We start from the raw sequence: 18,779 nt of genomic DNA, 5'->3' as shown, positions 1-18,779 counted from the left end.
ATATGCAAAACTGAGAGCTCCACAATGAACACACTGATGTTAAATAGGACTCTCAGTTGATTGACATACAACTTTGCAATCATTTGGGTCTACTGAGGAGTAGAATCTGACAGAAAATTAGCTGGCATAGGAGGAGATATTTAGGATAAAATGTTGCTTTCCCTGTTATAGTAGACAGCAGCACATAGCATGGCCGAGTGGTCTAAGGCGCTGGATTAAGGCTCCAGTCTCTTCGGGGGCGTGGGTTCGAATACCACCGCTGTCAAGGGAGTATTTCCTGACACAGACCAAGAAGTGAGACAGTGGAGAGCCCTGGAGAAATCTGCAAAACTGAGAGCTCCACAATGAACACAGTGATGTTAAATAGGACTCTCAGTTGATTGACATACAACTTTGCAATCATTTGGGTCTACTGAGGAGTAGAATCTGAAAGAAAATTAGCTGGCATAGGAGGAGATATTTAGGATAAAATGTTGCTTTCTCTGTTATAGTAGACAGCAGCAGATAGCGTGGCTGAGCGGTCTAAACCGCTGGATTAAGGCTCCAGTCTCTTCGGGGGCGTGGGTTCGAATCCCACTGCTGTCAAGGGAGTTTTTCCTGACACAGACCTAGAAGTGAGACAGTGGAGAGCCCTTGAGAAATATGCAAAACTGAGAGCTCCACAATGAACACACTGATGTTAAATAGGACTCTCAGTTGATTGACATACAACTTTGCAATCATTTGGGTCTACTGAGGAGTAGAATCTGGAAGAAAATTAGCTGGCATAGGAGGAGATATTTAGGATAAAATTTTGCTTTCTCGGTTATAGTAGACAGCAGCAGATAGCGTGGCCGAGCGGTCTAAGGCGCTGGATTAAGGCTCCAGTCTCTTCGGGGGCGTGGGTTCGAATCCCACCGCTGTCAAGGGAGTTTTTCCTGACAGACCTAGAAGTGAGACAGTGGAGAGCCCTGGAGAAATATGCAAACCTGAGAGCTCCACAATGAACACAGTGGGACGTGAAATAGGACACTCAGTTGATTGACATTCAACTTTGCAATCATTTGGTTCTACTGAGGAGTAGAATCTGGAAGAATATTAGATGGCATAGGAGGAGATATTTAGGATAAAATTTTGCTTTCTCTGTTATAGTAGACAGCAGCAGATAGCGTGGCTGAGCGGTCTAAGGCGCTGGATTAAGGCTCCAGTCTCTTCGGGGGCGTGGGTTCGAATCCCACCGCTGTCAAGGGAGTTTTTCCTGACACAGACCTAGAAGTGAGACAGTGGAGAGCCCTGGAGAAATATGCAAACCTGAGAGCTCCACAATGAACACAGTGGGACGTGAAATAGGACACTCAGTTGATTGACAATCAACTTTGCAATCATTTGGGTCTACTGAGGAGTAAAATCTGGAGGAGTTGGAGAACAATCAAATGGCGTATGAGGAAACATTTAGGTTTCAACTTTGCTTTCTCAATTAGAGCAGACAGCAGCAGATAGCGTGGCTGAGTGGTCTAAATTGCTGGATTAAGGCTCCAGTCTCTTCGGGGGCGTGGGTTTGAATCCCACCGCTGTCAAGGGAGTTTTTCCTGACACAGACCTAGAAGTGAGACGGTGGAGATCCCTGGAGAAATCTGAAAAACTGAGAGCTCCACAATGAACACACTGATGTTAAATAGCACTCTCAGTTGATTGACATACAACTTTGCAATCATTTGGGTCTACTGAGGAGTAGAATCTGAAAGAAAATTAGCTGGCATAGGAGGAGATATTTAGGATAAAATTTTGCTTTCTCTGTTATAGTAGACAGCAGCAGATAGCGTGGCCGAGCGGTCTAAGACGCTGGATTAAGGCTCCAGTCTCTTCGGGGGCGTGGGTTTGAATCCCACCGCTGTCAAGGGAGTTTTTCCTGACACAGACCTAGAAGTGAGACAGTGGAGAGCCCTGGAGAAATATGCAAACCTGAGAGCTCCACAATGAACACAGTGGTACGTGAAATAGGACACTCAGTTGATTGACATTCAACTTTGCAATCATTTGGGTCTACTGAGGAGTAAAATCTGGAGGAGTTGGAGAACAATCAAATGGCGTATGAGGAAACATTTAGGTTTCAACTTTGCTTTCTCAATTAGAGCAGACAGCAGCAGATAGCGTGGCTGAGTGGTCTAAGTTGCTGGATTAAGGCTCCAGTCTCTTCGGGGGCGTGGGTTCGAATCCCACCGCTGTCAAGGGAGTTTTTCCTGACACAGACCAAGAAGTGAGACGGTGGAGATCCCTGGAGAAATCTGAAAAACTGAGAGCTCCACAATGAACACACTGAGGTTAAATAGGACTCTCAGTTGATTGACATACAACTTTGCAATCATTTGGGTCTACTGAGGAGTAGAATCTGAAAGAAAATTAGCTGGCATAGGAGGAGATATTTAGGATAAAATTTTGCTTTCTCTGTTATAGTAGACAGCAGCAGATAGCGTGGCCGAGCGGTCTAAGACGCTGGATTAAGGCTCCAGTCTCTTCGGGGGCGTGGGTTTGAATCCCACCGCTGTCAAGGGAGTTTTTCCTGACACAGACCTAGAAGTGAGACAGTGGAGAGCCCTGGAGAAATATGCAAAACTGAGAGCTCCACAATGAACACACTGATGTTAAATAGGACTCTCAGTTGATTGACATACAACTTTGCAATCATTTGGGTCTACTGAGGAGTAGAATCTGACAGAAAATTAGCTGGCATAGGAGGAGATATTTAGGATAAAATGTTGCTTTCCCTGTTATAGTAGACAGCAGCACATAGCATGGCCGAGCGGTCTAAGGCGCTGGATTAAGGCTCCAGTCTCTTCGGGGGCGTGGGTTCGAATCCCACCGCTATCAAGGGAGTTTTTACTGACACAGACCAAGAAGTGAGACAGTGGAGAGCCCTGGAGAAATCTGCAAAACTGAGAGCTCCACAATGAACACAGTGGGACGTGAAATAGGACTCTCAGTTGATTGACATACAATTTTGCAATCATTTGGTTCTACTGAGGAGTAGAATCTGGAAGAATATTAGATGGCATAGGAGGAGATATTTAGGATAAAATTTTGCTTTCTCTGTTATAGTAGACAGCAGCAGATAGCGTGGCTGAGCGGTCTAAGGCGCTGGATTAAGGCTCCAGTCTCTTCGGTGGCGTGGGTTCGAATCCCACCGCTGTCAATGGAGTTTTTCCTGACACAGACCTAGAAGTGAGACAGTGGAGAGCCCTGGAGAAATATGCAAACCTGAGAGCTCCACAATGAACACAGTGGGACGTGAAATAGGACACTCAGTTGATTGACATTCAACTTTGCAATCATTTGGGTCTAATGAGGAGTAGAATCTGGAAGAAAATTAGATGGCATAGGAGGAGATATTTAGGATACAATTTTGCTTTCTCGGTTATAGTAGACAGCAGCAGATAGCGTGGCCGAGCGGTCTAAGGCGATGGATTAAGGCTCCAGTCTCTTCGGGGGCGTGGGTTCGAATCCCACCGCTGTCAATGGAGTTTTTCCTGACACAGACCTAGAAGTGAGACAGTGGAGAGCCCTGGAGAAATATGCAAACCTGAGAGCTCCACAATGAACACAGTGGGACGTGAAATAGGACAATCAGTTGATTGACATTCAACTTTGCAATCATTTGGGTCTACTGAGGAGTAGAATCTGGAAGAAAATTAGATGGCATAGGAGGAGATATTTAGGATAAAATTTTCCTTTCTCGGTTATGGTAGACAGCAGCAGATAGCGTGGCCGAGCGGTCTAAGGCGCTGGATTAAGGCTCCAGTCTCTTCGGGGGCGTGGGTTCGAATCCCACCGCTGTCAAGGGAGTTTTTCCTGACACAAACCTAGAAGTGAGACAGTGGAGAGCCCTGGAGAAATATGCAAACCTGAGAGCCCCACAATGAACACAGTGATGTTAAATAGGACTCTCAGTTGATTGACATACAACTTTGCAATCATTTGGGTCTACTGAGGAGTAGAATCTGAAAGAAAATTAGCTGGCATAGGAGGAGATATTTAGGATAAAATTTTGCTTTCTCTGTTATAGTAGACAGCAGCAGATAGCGTGGCCGAGCGGTCTAAGCCGCTGGATTAAGGCTCCAGTCTCTTCGGGGGCGTGCGTTCGAATCCCACCGCTGTCAAGGGAGTTTTTCCTGACACAGACAAAGAAGTGAGAGAGTGGAGAGCCCTGGAGAAATATGCAAACCTGAGAGCCCCACAATGAACACAGTGCAACGTAAAATAGGACACTCAGTTGATTGACATACAACTTTGCAATCATATGGGTCTACTGAGGAGTAAAATCTGGAGGAGTTGGAGAACAATCAAATGGCTTATGAGGAAACATTTAGGTTTCAACTTTGCTTTCTCAATTACAGCAGATAGCAGCAGATAGCGTGGCCGAGTGGTCTAAGGCGCTGGATTAAGGCTCCAGTCTCTTCGGGGGCGTGGGTTCGAATCCCACCGCTGTCAAGGGAGTTTTTCCTGACACAGACCAAGAAGTGAGACGGTGGAAAGCCCTGGAGAAATCTGCAAAACTGAGAGCTCCACAATGAACACAGTGATGTTAAATAGGACTCTCAGTTGATTCACATACAACTTTGCAATCATTTGGGTCTACTGAGGAGTAGAATCTGGAAGAAAATTATATGGCATAGGAGGAGATATTTAGGATAAAATGTTGCTTTCTCGGTTATAGTAGACAGCAGCAGATAGCGTGGCCGAGCGGTCTAAGGCGCTCGATTAAGGCTCCAGTCTCTTCGGGGGCATGGGTTCGAATCCCACCGCTGTCAAGGGAGTTTTTCCTGACACAGACCTAGAAGTGAGACAGTGGAGAGCCCTGGAGAAATATGCAAACCTGAGAGCTCCACAATGAACACAGTGCGACGTGAAATAGGACACTCAGTTGATTGACATTCAACTTTGCAATCATTTGGGTCTACTGAGGAGTAGAATCTGGAAGAAAATTAGATGGCATAGGAGGAGATATTTAGGATACAATTTTGCTTTCTCGGTTATAGTAGACAGCAGCAGATAGCGTGGCCGAGCGGTCTAAGGCGCTGGATTAAGGCTCCAGTCTCTTCGGGGGCGTGGGTTCGAATCCCACCGCTGTCAAGGGAGTTTTTCCTGACACAGACCTAGAAGTGAGACAGTGGAGAGCCCTGGAGAAATATGCAAACCTGAGAGCTCCACAATGAACACAGTGGGACGTGAAATAGGACACTCAGTTGATTGACATTCAACTTTGCAATCATTTGGTTCTACTGAGGAGTAGAATCTGGAAGAAAATTAGATGGCATAGGAGGAGATATTTAGGATACAATTTTGCTTTCTCGGTTACAGTAGACAGCAGCAGATAGCGTGGCCGAGCGGTCTAAGGCGCTGGATTAAGGCTCCAGTCTCTTCGGGGGCGTGGGTTCGAATCCCACCGCTGTCACGGGAGTTTTTCCTGACACAGACCAAGAAGTGAGACGGTGGAGATCCCTGGAGAAATCTGCAAAACTGAGAGCTCCACAATGAACACAGTGATGTTAAATAGGACTCTCAGTTGATTGACATACAACTTTGCAATCATTTGGGTCTACTGAGGAGTAGAATCTGAAAGAAAATTAGCTGGCATAGGAGGAGATATTTAGGATAACATTTTGCTTTCTCTGTTATAGTAGACAGCAGCAGATAGCGTGGCCGAGCGGTCTAAGGCGCTGGATTAAGGCTCCAGTCTCTTCGGGGGCGTGGGTTCGAATCCCACCGCTGTCAAGGGAGTTTTTCCTGACACAGACCTAGAAGTGAGACAGTGGAGAGCCCTGGAGAAATATGCAAACCTGAGAGCTCCACAATGAACACAGTGGGACGTGAAATAGGACAATCAGTTGATTGACATTCAACTTTGCAATCATTTGGGTCTACTGAGGAGTAGAATCTGGAAGATAATTAGATGGCATAGGAGGAGATATTTAGGATAAAATGTTCCTTTCTCGGTTATAGTAGACAGCAGCAGATAGCGTGGCCGAGCGGTCTAAGGCGCTGGATTAAGGCTCCAGTCTCTTCGGGGGCGTGGGTTCGAATCCCACCGCTGTCAAGGGAGTTTTTCCTGACACAAACCTAGAAGTGAGACAGTGGAGAGCCCTGGAGAAATATGCAAACCTGAGAGCCCCACAATGAACACAGTGCGATGTAAAATAGGACACTCAGTTGATTGACATACAACTTTGCAATCATATGGGTCTACTGAGGAGTAGAATCTGGAAGAAATTTAGATGGCATAGGAGGAGATATTTAGGATACAATTTTGTTTTCTCGGTTATAGCAGACAGCAGCAGATAGCGTGGCCGAGCGGTCTAAGCCGCTGGATTAAGGCTCCAGTCTCTTCGGGGGCGTGCGTTCGAATCCCACCGCTGTCAAGGGAGTTTTTCCTGACACAAACCTAGAAGTGAGACAGTGGAGAGCCCTGGAGAAATATGCAAACCTGAGAGCCCCACAATGAACACAGTGCGATGTAAAATAGGACACTCAGTTGATTGACATACAACTTTGCAATCATATGGGTCTACTGAGGAGTAGAATCTGGAAGAAATTTAGATGGCATAGGAGGAGATATTTAGGATACAATTTTGTTTTCTCGGTTATAGCAGACAGCAGCAGATAGCGTGGCCGAGCGGTCTAAGCCGCTGGATTAAGGCTCCAGTCTCTTCGGGGGCGTGCGTTCGAATCCCACCGCTGTCAAGGGAGTTTTTCCGGACACAGACAAAGAAGTGAGAGAGTGGAGAGCCCTGGAGAAATATGCAAACCTGAGAGCCCCACAATGAACACAGTGCAACGTAAAATAGGATACTCAGTTGATTGACATACAACTTTGCAATCATATGGGTCTACTGAGGAGTAAAATCTGGAGGAGTTGGAGAACAATCAAATGGCGTATGAGGAAACATTTAGGTTTCAACTTTGCTTTCTCAATTAGAGCAGACAGCAGCAGATAGCGTGGCCGAGTGGTCTAAGGCGCTGGATTAAGGCTCCAGTCTCTTCGGAGGCGTGGGTTCGAATCCCACCGCTGTCAAGGGAGATTTTCCTGACACAGACCAAGAAGTGAGACAGTGGAGAGCCCTGGAGAAATATGCAAACCTGAGAGCTCCACAATGAACACAGTGGGACGTGAAATAGGACAATCAGTTGATTGACATTCAACTTTGCAATCATTTGGGTCTACTGAGGAGTAGAATCTGGAAGAAAATTAGATGGCATAGGAGGAGACATTTAGGATAAAATGTTCCTTTCTCGGTTATAGTAGACAGCAGCAGATAGCGTGGCCGAGCGGTCTAAGGCGCTGGATTAAGGCTCCAGTCTCTTCCGTGGCGTGGGTTCGAATCCCACCGCTGACAAGGGACTTTTTCCTGACACAAACCTAGAAGTGAGACAGTGGAGAGCCCTGGAGAAATATGCAAACCTGAGAGCCCCACAATGAACACAGTGCGACGTAAAATAGGACACTCAGTTGATTGACATACAACTTTGCAATCATATGGGTCTACTGAGGAGTAGAATCTGGAAGAAATTTAGATGGCATAGGAGGAGATATTTAGGATACAATTTTGTTTTCTCGGTTATAGTAGACAGCAGCAGATAGCGTGGCCGAGCGGTCTAAGCCGCTGGATTAAGGCTCCAGTCTCTTCGGGGGCGTGCGTTCGAATCCCACCGCTGTCAAGGGAGTTTTTCCTGACACAGACAAAGAAGTGAGAGAGTGGAGAGCCCTGGAGAAATATGCAAACCTGAGAGCCCCACAATGAACACAGTGGGACGTGAAATAGGACACTCAGTTGATTGACATACAACTTTGCAATCATATGGGTCTACTGAGGAGTAAAATCTGGAGGAGTTGGAGAACAATCAAATGGCTTATGAGGAAACATTTAGGTTTCAACTTTGCTTTCTCTGTTATAGTAGACAGCAGCAGATAGCGTGGCCGAGCGGTCTAAGACGCTGGATTAAGGCTCCAGTCTCTTCGGGGGCGTGGGTTTGAATCCCACCGCTGTCAAGGGAGTTTTTCCTGACACAGACCTAGAAGTGAGACAGTGGAGAGCCCTGGAGAAATATGCAAACCTGAGAGCTCCACAATGAACACAGTGGTACGTGAAATAGGACACTCAGTTGATTGACATTCAACTTTGCAATCATTTGGGTCTACTGAGGAGTAAAATCTGGAGGAGTTGGAGAACAATCAAATGGCGTATGAGGAAACATTTAGGTTTCAACTTTGCTTTCTCAATTAGAGCAGACAGCAGCAGATAGCGTGGCTGAGTGGTCTAAGTTGCTGGATTAAGGCTCCAGTCTCTTCGGGGGCGTGGGTTCGAATCCCACCGCTGTCAAGGGAGTTTTTCCTGACACAGACCAAGAAGTGAGACGGTGGAGATCCCTGGAGAAATCTGAAAAACTGAGAGCTCCACAATGAACACACTGAGGTTAAATAGGACTCTCAGTTGATTGACATACAACTTTGCAATCATTTGGGTCTACCGAGGAGTAGAATCTGAAAGAAAATTAGCTGGCATAGGAGGAGATATTTAGGATAAAATTTTGCTTTCTCTGTTATAGTAGACAGCAGCAGATAGCGTGGCCGAGCGGTCTAAGACGCTGGATTAAGGCTCCAGTCTCTTCGGGGGCGTGGGTTTGAATCCCACCGCTGTCAAGGGAGTTTTTCCTGACACAGACCTAGAAGTGAGACAGTGGAGAGCCCTGGAGAAATATGCAAAACTGAGAGCTCCACAATGAACACACTGATGTTAAATAGGACTCTCAGTTGATTGACATACAACTTTGCAATCATTTGGGTCTACTGAGGAGTAGAATCTGACAGAAAATTAGCTGGCATAGGAGGAGATATTTAGGATAAAATGTTGCTTTCCCTGTTATAGTAGACAGCAGCACATAGCATGGCCGAGTGGTCTAAGGCGCTGGATTAAGGCTCCAGTCTCTTCGGGGGCGTGGGTTCGAATACCACCGCTGTCAAGGGAGTATTTCCTGACACAGACCAAGAAGTGAGACAGTGGAGAGCCCTGGAGAAATCTGCAAAACTGAGAGCTCCACAATGAACACAGTGATGTTAAATAGGACTCTCAGTTGATTGACATACAACTTTGCAATCATTTGGGTCTACTGAGGAGTAGAATCTGAAAGAAAATTAGCTGGCATAGGAGGAGATATTTAGGATAAAATGTTGCTTTCTCTGTTATAGTAGACAGCAGCAGATAGCGTGGCTGAGCGGTCTAAACCGCTGGATTAAGGCTCCAGTCTCTTCGGGGGCGTGGGTTCGAATCCCACTGCTGTCAAGGGAGTTTTTCCTGACACAGACCTAGAAGTGAGACAGTGGAGAGCCCTTGAGAAATATGCAAAACTGAGAGCTCCACAATGAACACACTGATGTTAAATAGGACTCTCAGTTGATTGACATACAACTTTGCAATCATTTGGGTCTACTGAGGAGTAGAATCTGGAAGAAAATTAGCTGGCATAGGAGGAGATATTTAGGATAAAATTTTGCTTTCTCGGTTATAGTAGACAGCAGCAGATAGCGTGGCCGAGCGGTCTAAGGCGCTGGATTAAGGCTCCAGTCTCTTCGGGGGCGTGGGTTCGAATCCCACCGCTGTCAAGGGAGTTTTTCCTGACAGACCTAGAAGTGAGACAGTGGAGAGCCCTGGAGAAATATGCAAACCTGAGAGCTCCACAATGAACACAGTGGGACGTGAAATAGGACACTCAGTTGATTGACATTCAACTTTGCAATCATTTGGTTCTACTGAGGAGTAGAATCTGGAAGAATATTAGATGGCATAGGAGGAGATATTTAGGATAAAATTTTGCTTTCTCTGTTATAGTAGACAGCAGCAGATAGCGTGGCTGAGCGGTCTAAGGCGCTGGATTAAGGCTCCAGTCTCTTCGGGGGCGTGGGTTCGAATCCCACCGCTGTCAAGGGAGTTTTTCCTGACACAGACCTAGAAGTGAGACAGTGGAGAGCCCTGGAGAAATATGCAAACCTGAGAGCTCCACAATGAACACAGTGGGACGTGAAATAGGACACTCAGTTGATTGACAATCAACTTTGCAATCATTTGGGTCTACTGAGGAGTAAAATCTGGAGGAGTTGGAGAACAATCAAATGGCGTATGAGGAAACATTTAGGTTTCAACTTTGCTTTCTCAATTAGAGCAGACAGCAGCAGATAGCGTGGCTGAGTGGTCTAAATTGCTGGATTAAGGCTCCAGTCTCTTCGGGGGCGTGGGTTTGAATCCCACCGCTGTCAAGGGAGTTTTTCCTGACACAGACCTAGAAGTGAGACGGTGGAGATCCCTGGAGAAATCTGAAAAACTGAGAGCTCCACAATGAACACACTGATGTTAAATAGCACTCTCAGTTGATTGACATACAACTTTGCAATCATTTGGGTCTACTGAGGAGTAGAATCTGAAAGAAAATTAGCTGGCATAGGAGGAGATATTTAGGATAAAATTTTGCTTTCTCTGTTATAGTAGACAGCAGCAGATAGCGTGGCCGAGCGGTCTAAGACGCTGGATTAAGGCTCCAGTCTCTTCGGGGGCGTGGGTTTGAATCCCACCGCTGTCAAGGGAGTTTTTCCTGACACAGACCTAGAAGTGAGACAGTGGAGAGCCCTGGAGAAATATGCAAACCTGAGAGCTCCACAATGAACACAGTGGTACGTGAAATAGGACACTCAGTTGATTGACATTCAACTTTGCAATCATTTGGGTCTACTGAGGAGTAAAATCTGGAGGAGTTGGAGAACAATCAAATGGCGTATGAGGAAACATTTAGGTTTCAACTTTGCTTTCTCAATTAGAGCAGACAGCAGCAGATAGCGTGGCTGAGTGGTCTAAGTTGCTGGATTAAGGCTCCAGTCTCTTCGGGGGCGTGGGTTCGAATCCCACCGCTGTCAAGGGAGTTTTTCCTGACACAGACCAAGAAGTGAGACGGTGGAGATCCCTGGAGAAATCTGAAAAACTGAGAGCTCCACAATGAACACACTGAGGTTAAATAGGACTCTCAGTTGATTGACATACAACTTTGCAATCATTTGGGTCTACTGAGGAGTAGAATCTGAAAGAAAATTAGCTGGCATAGGAGGAGATATTTAGGATAAAATTTTGCTTTCTCTGTTATAGTAGACAGCAGCAGATAGCGTGGCCGAGCGGTCTAAGACGCTGGATTAAGGCTCCAGTCTCTTCGGGGGCGTGGGTTTGAATCCCACCGCTGTCAAGGGAGTTTTTCCTGACACAGACCTAGAAGTGAGACAGTGGAGAGCCCTGGAGAAATATGCAAAACTGAGAGCTCCACAATGAACACACTGATGTTAAATAGGACTCTCAGTTGATTGACATACAACTTTGCAATCATTTGGGTCTACTGAGGAGTAGAATCTGACAGAAAATTAGCTGGCATAGGAGGAGATATTTAGGATAAAATGTTGCTTTCCCTGTTATAGTAGACAGCAGCACATAGCATGGCCGAGCGGTCTAAGGCGCTGGATTAAGGCTCCAGTCTCTTCGGGGGCGTGGGTTCGAATCCCACCGCTATCAAGGGAGTTTTTACTGACACAGACCAAGAAGTGAGACAGTGGAGAGCCCTGGAGAAATCTGCAAAACTGAGAGCTCCACAATGAACACAGTGGGACGTGAAATAGGACTCTCAGTTGATTGACATACAATTTTGCAATCATTTGGTTCTACTGAGGAGTAGAATCTGGAAGAATATTAGATGGCATAGGAGGAGATATTTAGGATAAAATTTTGCTTTCTCTGTTATAGTAGACAGCAGCAGATAGCGTGGCTGAGCGGTCTAAGGCGCTGGATTAAGGCTCCAGTCTCTTCGGTGGCGTGGGTTCGAATCCCACCGCTGTCAATGGAGTTTTTCCTGACACAGACCTAGAAGTGAGACAGTGGAGAGCCCTGGAGAAATATGCAAACCTGAGAGCTCCACAATGAACACAGTGGGACGTGAAATAGGACACTCAGTTGATTGACATTCAACTTTGCAATCATTTGGGTCTAATGAGGAGTAGAATCTGGAAGAAAATTAGATGGCATAGGAGGAGATATTTAGGATACAATTTTGCTTTCTCGGTTATAGTAGACAGCAGCAGATAGCGTGGCCGAGCGGTCTAAGGCGATGGATTAAGGCTCCAGTCTCTTCGGGGGCGTGGGTTCGAATCCCACCGCTGTCAATGGAGTTTTTCCTGACACAGACCTAGAAGTGAGACAGTGGAGAGCCCTGGAGAAATATGCAAACCTGAGAGCTCCACAATGAACACAGTGGGACGTGAAATAGGACACTCAGTTGATTGACATTCAACTTTGCAATCATTTGGGTCTACTGAGGAGTAGAATCTGGAAGAAAATTAAATGGCATAGGAGGAGATATTTAGGATACAATTTGGCTTTCTCGGTTATAGTAGACAGCAGCAGATAGCGTGGCCGAGAGGTCTAAGGCGCTGGATTAAGGCTCCAGTCTCTGCGGGGGCGTGGGTTCGAATCCCACCGCTGTCAAGGGAGTTTTTCCTGACACAGACCAAGAAGTGATCGATAGCAGAGATCCTGATTTTCTTACGGCATTGATTGATTAATTGATTTAAAACTTTTTTATCAGATTGCAGTACGGCTCAATCGCCTCGCCGACAAGTTAAATGCGTTATCTATAGGCTAATTTTAAGTCCCTCATTACCTCAATCAATCAGATTATATTTCTTTAAACTTGCCTGCTGGCAGTAGGTTTATGGATTGAATAATCAAATGAGATCTTGCTTGCGAAAATAATTAGTTAAACTCTTATACAGAATAAGGATACGGCTCTCTTACCCATTGATTGATGTATGGTGGATCTTTTACTTATCTGCACTGTGGTGTAACGGTTTCTTCTTTTGACTTTCACGCAGACGTTCGAATCCTAGTCTTTTCCTTCTTTTTGCAATGTAGGAATAATTCAATTTGGTGCACGTTGAGAGCTATATAAAGAATGACATCCTCAATGCATGTAGATTTATAATATTTTAACTTAAAACTAGGCTACTTTTGCGTATAATCATTAATATTCCAAAAAATTATATTGGAAACGCGGGGTTTCGAACACCGGTCGCCCGGTTGCCAGGATTGAGCACTACCGCTGCGCCACTGTGCCAGATGGGATAAATTCATTGTTTATACATTAATGAACGAGAGACCCGTGTTTAGAATATTTTTTCTTTTGAATGAAGTTTTATCTCTTTATTCTCAAATGCATTAATGTGACGTCAACGGCTCATTCAATTTCTCAAATACGTCAAACAGCGCATCTCATCTGACATTTTAATCCCAGTTACAATATCACACAAAATCCACAATCCACGCATAGACACTTCAATTTTATGCTTGAATGAAACAAAATCCAGGCGCTCCTCTCCTTCCTCGCTCCTCATCCACAGCGGAGAATATGAAAGGAATCAGAGCCAAACGAGCGATAGGTTTCAATCATTAAGGATATCCCCGCCGGATTCACATTTGCAATGCTGCGCGTTGTTAAAATAACCACATAATGTGTACATCGCACCTAGCGAGCGCCATGGTATATATAATGTGCATTATTTAGGACAAAGTGAATTTAGTATCAGCATTTTGGGTCTATTTTACATTTCAAAAGCCCCCTCTGGAAGAATGGAGCACAAAAACGTAATTCAGAATGGTATAATGCAGATCCTAGACTGTGAGAATCATTTCAGGAAACGAGCTGTCACTTCTTTGCAGGGGCGTGGCCAGGGTTCATCCGGCTAACTTGAACTTAACCCTGCTCTCGACCAGGCTCAAACTTTTTGATCTGTTGTCATGGTGATTTAGACAATCGCGCGTCGGGGAATGGGAAGGTCCGGCTTAAGTCAGGCTTGACCAAAAGTTATCCGGCTAACTCAGTTATCCAGGTAGGGGGAACGGGGCCCTGGAGAAATCTGCAAAACTGAGAGCTCCACAATGAACACAGTGATGTGAAATAGGACTCTCAGTTGATTGACATACAACTTTGCAATCATTTGGGTCTACTGAGGAGTAGAATCTGAAAGAAAATTAGATGGCATAGGAGGAGATATTTAGGATTACATTTTGCTTTCTCTGTTATAGTAGACAGCAGCAGATAGCGTGGCCGAGCGGTCTAAGGCGCTGGATTAAGGCTCCAGTCTCTTCGGGGGTGTCGGTTCGAATCCCACCACTGTCAAGGGAGTTTTTCCTGACACAGACCTAGAAGTGAGACAATGTAGAGCCCTGGAGAAATATGCAAACCTGAGAGGTCTACAATGAACACAGTGGGACGTGAAATTAGAGCTGCCGCGATAACCGCATTACCGCGGTATCGCTGTTGCATCACGCCCACCGCAGAGTTGGGCTGAATACCGCATCACAGCTGTTTTTTATAAAAATAATAAAGTAGCGCCCAGACGTTGGGCTTGCGGCTCTGCAGATATACGCTACTTGGTTCCAAGCGACCCTATTGGGTAGAAGTGGTACCAGAAAAGTCATGTGAAGCATTGCAGACCATTGATTGGTCAGAAGAGAGACACGTCACACGTTGGAGTCTCTGAACAAAAACAGAAAGCCGCCATCTTTACTGCCTCGCTAAGGATGTATTTCATTCAGGATTTGTTTGCGACAGCACCAACTGCAATAAACAAAAAAGGATGGATTCACTGTGTATTCTGCCTCATTTATTGATGAAACAAAACCGACATCAACCCAATTTACCACCGAGCGGAGAGTTTAGTGTCACAACAAGATCGCTGATGTGTTAAGTTGGTTGTTGTTATTAGCCTAATACTACCGTCAGCAGATATACACGAGAGGTAACGTTAAACCCGGGTTGCTTGGTAGAATAGACACAATGAGAGGTAACGTTAGCTTTAGCAGAATAGACACAACGAGAGTCTGGTTAATGTTGTTATTGATTGATTGATTGAAACTGTGTTAAACTCTGGCTTGCTGCAAGCCCTCGGACATGGCTATGCCCACGGAGCTTTCAGTGTACACAAGCGTCCCCGCCTGCATCCCCACACGGAGACAAACGGAGTAGTACCTGCTGCAGTGGAAAAGGAACGAAGTACCAGGTACCTAAAGCGGGTCGAGTCGAGTAGGTACTATGCAGTGGAAAAGCGCCATTAGACTAGAGGCAGGCTATAAGAGTAGACTACTAAAAAAATAAAAATGCATTCAAACTTTTTTTTTCTTTTTTTTTGCGCACTGTGCGGTAATAACCGCGGCGGTAGGAAATATTTCGCAAATTTGTGCGGTAAGGAAAATATCAATACCGCGGCAGCTCTACGTGAAATAGGACACTCAGTTGATTGACATACAACTTTGCATTCATTTGGGTCTACTGAGGAGTAGAATCTGGAGGAGTTGGAGAACAATCAAATGGTGTAGGAGGAAAAATTTAGGTTTCAACTTTGCTTTCTCAATTACAGCAGAGAGCAGCAGATAGCGTGGCCGAGCGGTCTAAGGCGCTGTATTAAGGCTCCAGTCTCTTCGGGGGTGTGGGTTCGAATCCTACCGCTGTCAAGGGAGTTTTTCCTGACACAGACCAAGAAGTGAGACAGTGGAGAGCCCTGGAGAAATCTGCAAACCTGAGAGCTCCACAATGAACACAGTGATGTGAAACAGGACTCTCAGTTGATTGACATACAACTTTGCAATCATTTGGGTCTACTGAGGAGTAGAATCTGGAAGAAAATTAGATGGCATAGGAGGAGATATTTAGTATAAAATTTTGCTTTCTCGGTTATAGTAGACAGCAGCAGATAGCGTGGCCGAGCGGTCTAAGGCGCTGTATTAAGGCTCCAGTCTCTTCGGGGGCGTGGGTTCAAATCCCACCGCTGTCAAGGGAGTTTTTCCTGACACAGACCAAGAAGTGAGACAGTGGAGAGCCCTGGAGAAATCTGCAAAACTGAGAGCTCCACAATGAACACAGTGATGTGAAATAGGACTCTCAGTTGATTGACATAAAACTTTGCAATCATTTGGGTCTACTGAGGAGTAAAATCTGGAGGAGTTGGAGAACAATCAAATGGCGTATGAGGAAACATTTAGGTTTCAACTTTGCTTTCTCAATTACAGCAGATAGCGTGGCAGAGCGGTCTAAGGCGCTGGATTAAGGCTCCAGTCTCTTCGGGGGCGTGGGTTCGAATCCCACCGCTGTCAAGGGAGTCTTTCCTGACACAGACCAAGAAGTGAGACAGTGGAGAGCCCTGGAGAAATCTGCAAAACTGAGAGCTCCACAATGAACACAGTGATGTGAAATAGGACTCTCAGTTGATTGACATACAACTTTGCAATCATTTGGGTCTACTGAGGAGTAGAATCTGGAAGAAAATTAGATGGCATAGGAGGAGATATTTAGTATAAAATGTTGCTTTCTCGGTTATAGTAGACAGCAGCAGATAGCGTGGCCGAGCGATCTAAGGTGCTGGATTAAGGCTTCAGTGTCTTCGGGGGCGTGGGTTCGAATCCCACCACTCTCAAGGGAGTTTTTCCTGACACAGATCTAGAAGTGAGACAGTGGAGAGCCCTGGAGAAATATGCAAACCTGAGAGCCCCACAATGAACACAGTGGGACGTGAAATAGGACACTCAGTTGATTGACATACAACTTTGCAATCATTTGGGTCTACTGAGAAGTAAAATCTGGAGGAGTTGGAGAACAATCAAATCGTGTAGGAGGAAAAATTTAGGTTTCAACTTTGCTTTCTCAATTACAGCAGACAGCAGCAGATAGCGTGGCCGAGCGGTCTAAGGCGCTGTATTAAGGCTCCACTCTCTTCGGGGGCGTGGGTTCAAATCCCACCGCTGTCAAGGGAGTTTTTCCTGACACAGACCAAGAAGTGAGACAGTGGAGAGCCCTGGAGAAATCTGCAAAACTGAGAGCTCCACAATGAACACAGTGATGTGAAATAGGACTCTCAGTTGATTGACATAAAAACTTTGCAATCATTTGGGTCTACTGAGGAGTAGAATCTGAAAGAAAATTAGATGGCATAGGAGGAGATATTTAGGATTAAATTTTGCTTTCTCTGTTATAGTAGACAGCAGCAGATAGCGTGGCCGAGCGGTCTAAGGCGCTGGATTAAGGCTCCAGTCTCTTCGGGGGTGTCGGTTCGAATCCCACCGCTGTCAAGGGAGTTTTTCCTGACACAGACCTAGAAGTGAGACAATGTAGAGCCCTGGAGAAATATGCAAACCTGAGAGGTCCACAATGAACACAGTGGGACGTGAAATTAGAGGTGCCGCGATAACCGCATTACCGCGGTATCGCTGTTGCATCACGCCCACCGCAGAGTTGGGCTGAATACCGCATCACAGCTGTTTTTTATAAAAATAATAAAGTAGCGCCCAGACGTTGGGCTTGCGGCTCTGCAGATATACCCTACTTGGTTCCAAGCGACCCTATTGGGTAGAAGTGGTACCAGAAAAGTCATGTGAAACATTGCAGACCACCGATTGGTCAGAAGAGAGACACGTCACACGTTGGAGTCTCTGAACAAAAACAGAAAGCCGCCATCTTTACTGCCTCGCTAAGGATGTATTTCATTCAGGATTTGTTTGCGACAGCACCAACTGCAATAAACAAAAAAGGATAGATTCACTGTGTATTCTGCCTCATTTATTGATGAAACAAAACTGACATCAACCCAATTTACCACAGAGCGGAGAGTTTAGTGTCACAACAAGATCGCTGATGTGTTAAGTTGGTTGTTGTTATTAGCCTAATACTACCGTCAGCAGATATACACGAGAGGTAACGTTAAACCCGGGTTGCTTGGTAGAATAGACACAATGAGAGGTAACGTTAGCTTTAGCAGAATAGACACAACGAGAGTCTGGTTAATGTTGTTATTGATTGATTGATTGAAACTGTGTTAAACTCTGGCTTGCTGCAAGCCCTCGGACATGGCTATGCCCACGGAGCTTTCAGTGTACACAAGCGTCCCCGCCTGCATCCCCACACGGAGACAAACGGAGTAGTACCTGCTGCAGTGGAAAAGGAACGAAGTACCAGGTACCTAAAACGGGTCGAGTCGAGTAGGTACTATGCAGTGGAAAAGCGCCATTAGACTAGAGGCAGGCTATAAGAGTAGACTACTAAAAAAATAAAAATGCATTCAAACTTTTTTTTTTTTTTTTGTGCACTGTGCGGTAATAACCGCGGCGGTAGGAAATATTTCGCAAATTTGTGCGGTAAGGAAAATATCAATACCGCGGCAGCTCTACGTGAAATAGGACACTCAGTTGATTGACATACAACTTTGCATTCATTTGGGTCTACTGAGGAGTAGAATCTGGAGGAGTTGGAGAACAATCAAATGGTGTAGGAGGAAAAATGTAGGTTTCAACTTTGCTTTCTCAATTACAGCAGAGAGCAGCAGATAGCGTGGCCGAGCGGTCTAAGGCGCTGTATTAAGGCTCCAGTCTCTTCGGGGGCGTGGGTTCGAATCCTACCGCTGTCAAGGGAGTTTTTCCTGACACAGACCAAGAAGTGAGACAGTGGAGAGCCCTGGAGAAATCTGCAAACCTGAGAGCTCCACAATGAACAGTGATGTGAAACAGGACTCTCAGTTGATTGACATACAACTTTGCTATCATTTGGGTCTACTGAGGAGTAGAATCTGGAAGAAAATTAGATGGCATAGGAGGAGATATTTAGTATAAAATTTAGCTTTCTCTGTTATAGTAGACAGCAGCAGATAGCGTGGCCGAGCGGTCTAAGGCGCTGGATTAAGG

Source organism: Notolepis coatsorum (genome assembly GCF_963971535.1).
Source record: "Notolepis coatsorum genome assembly, chromosome: 13".
Taxonomy (NCBI): domain Eukaryota; kingdom Metazoa; phylum Chordata; class Actinopteri; order Aulopiformes; family Paralepididae; genus Notolepis; species Notolepis coatsorum.
This window is presented reverse-complemented; position numbering follows the sequence as displayed.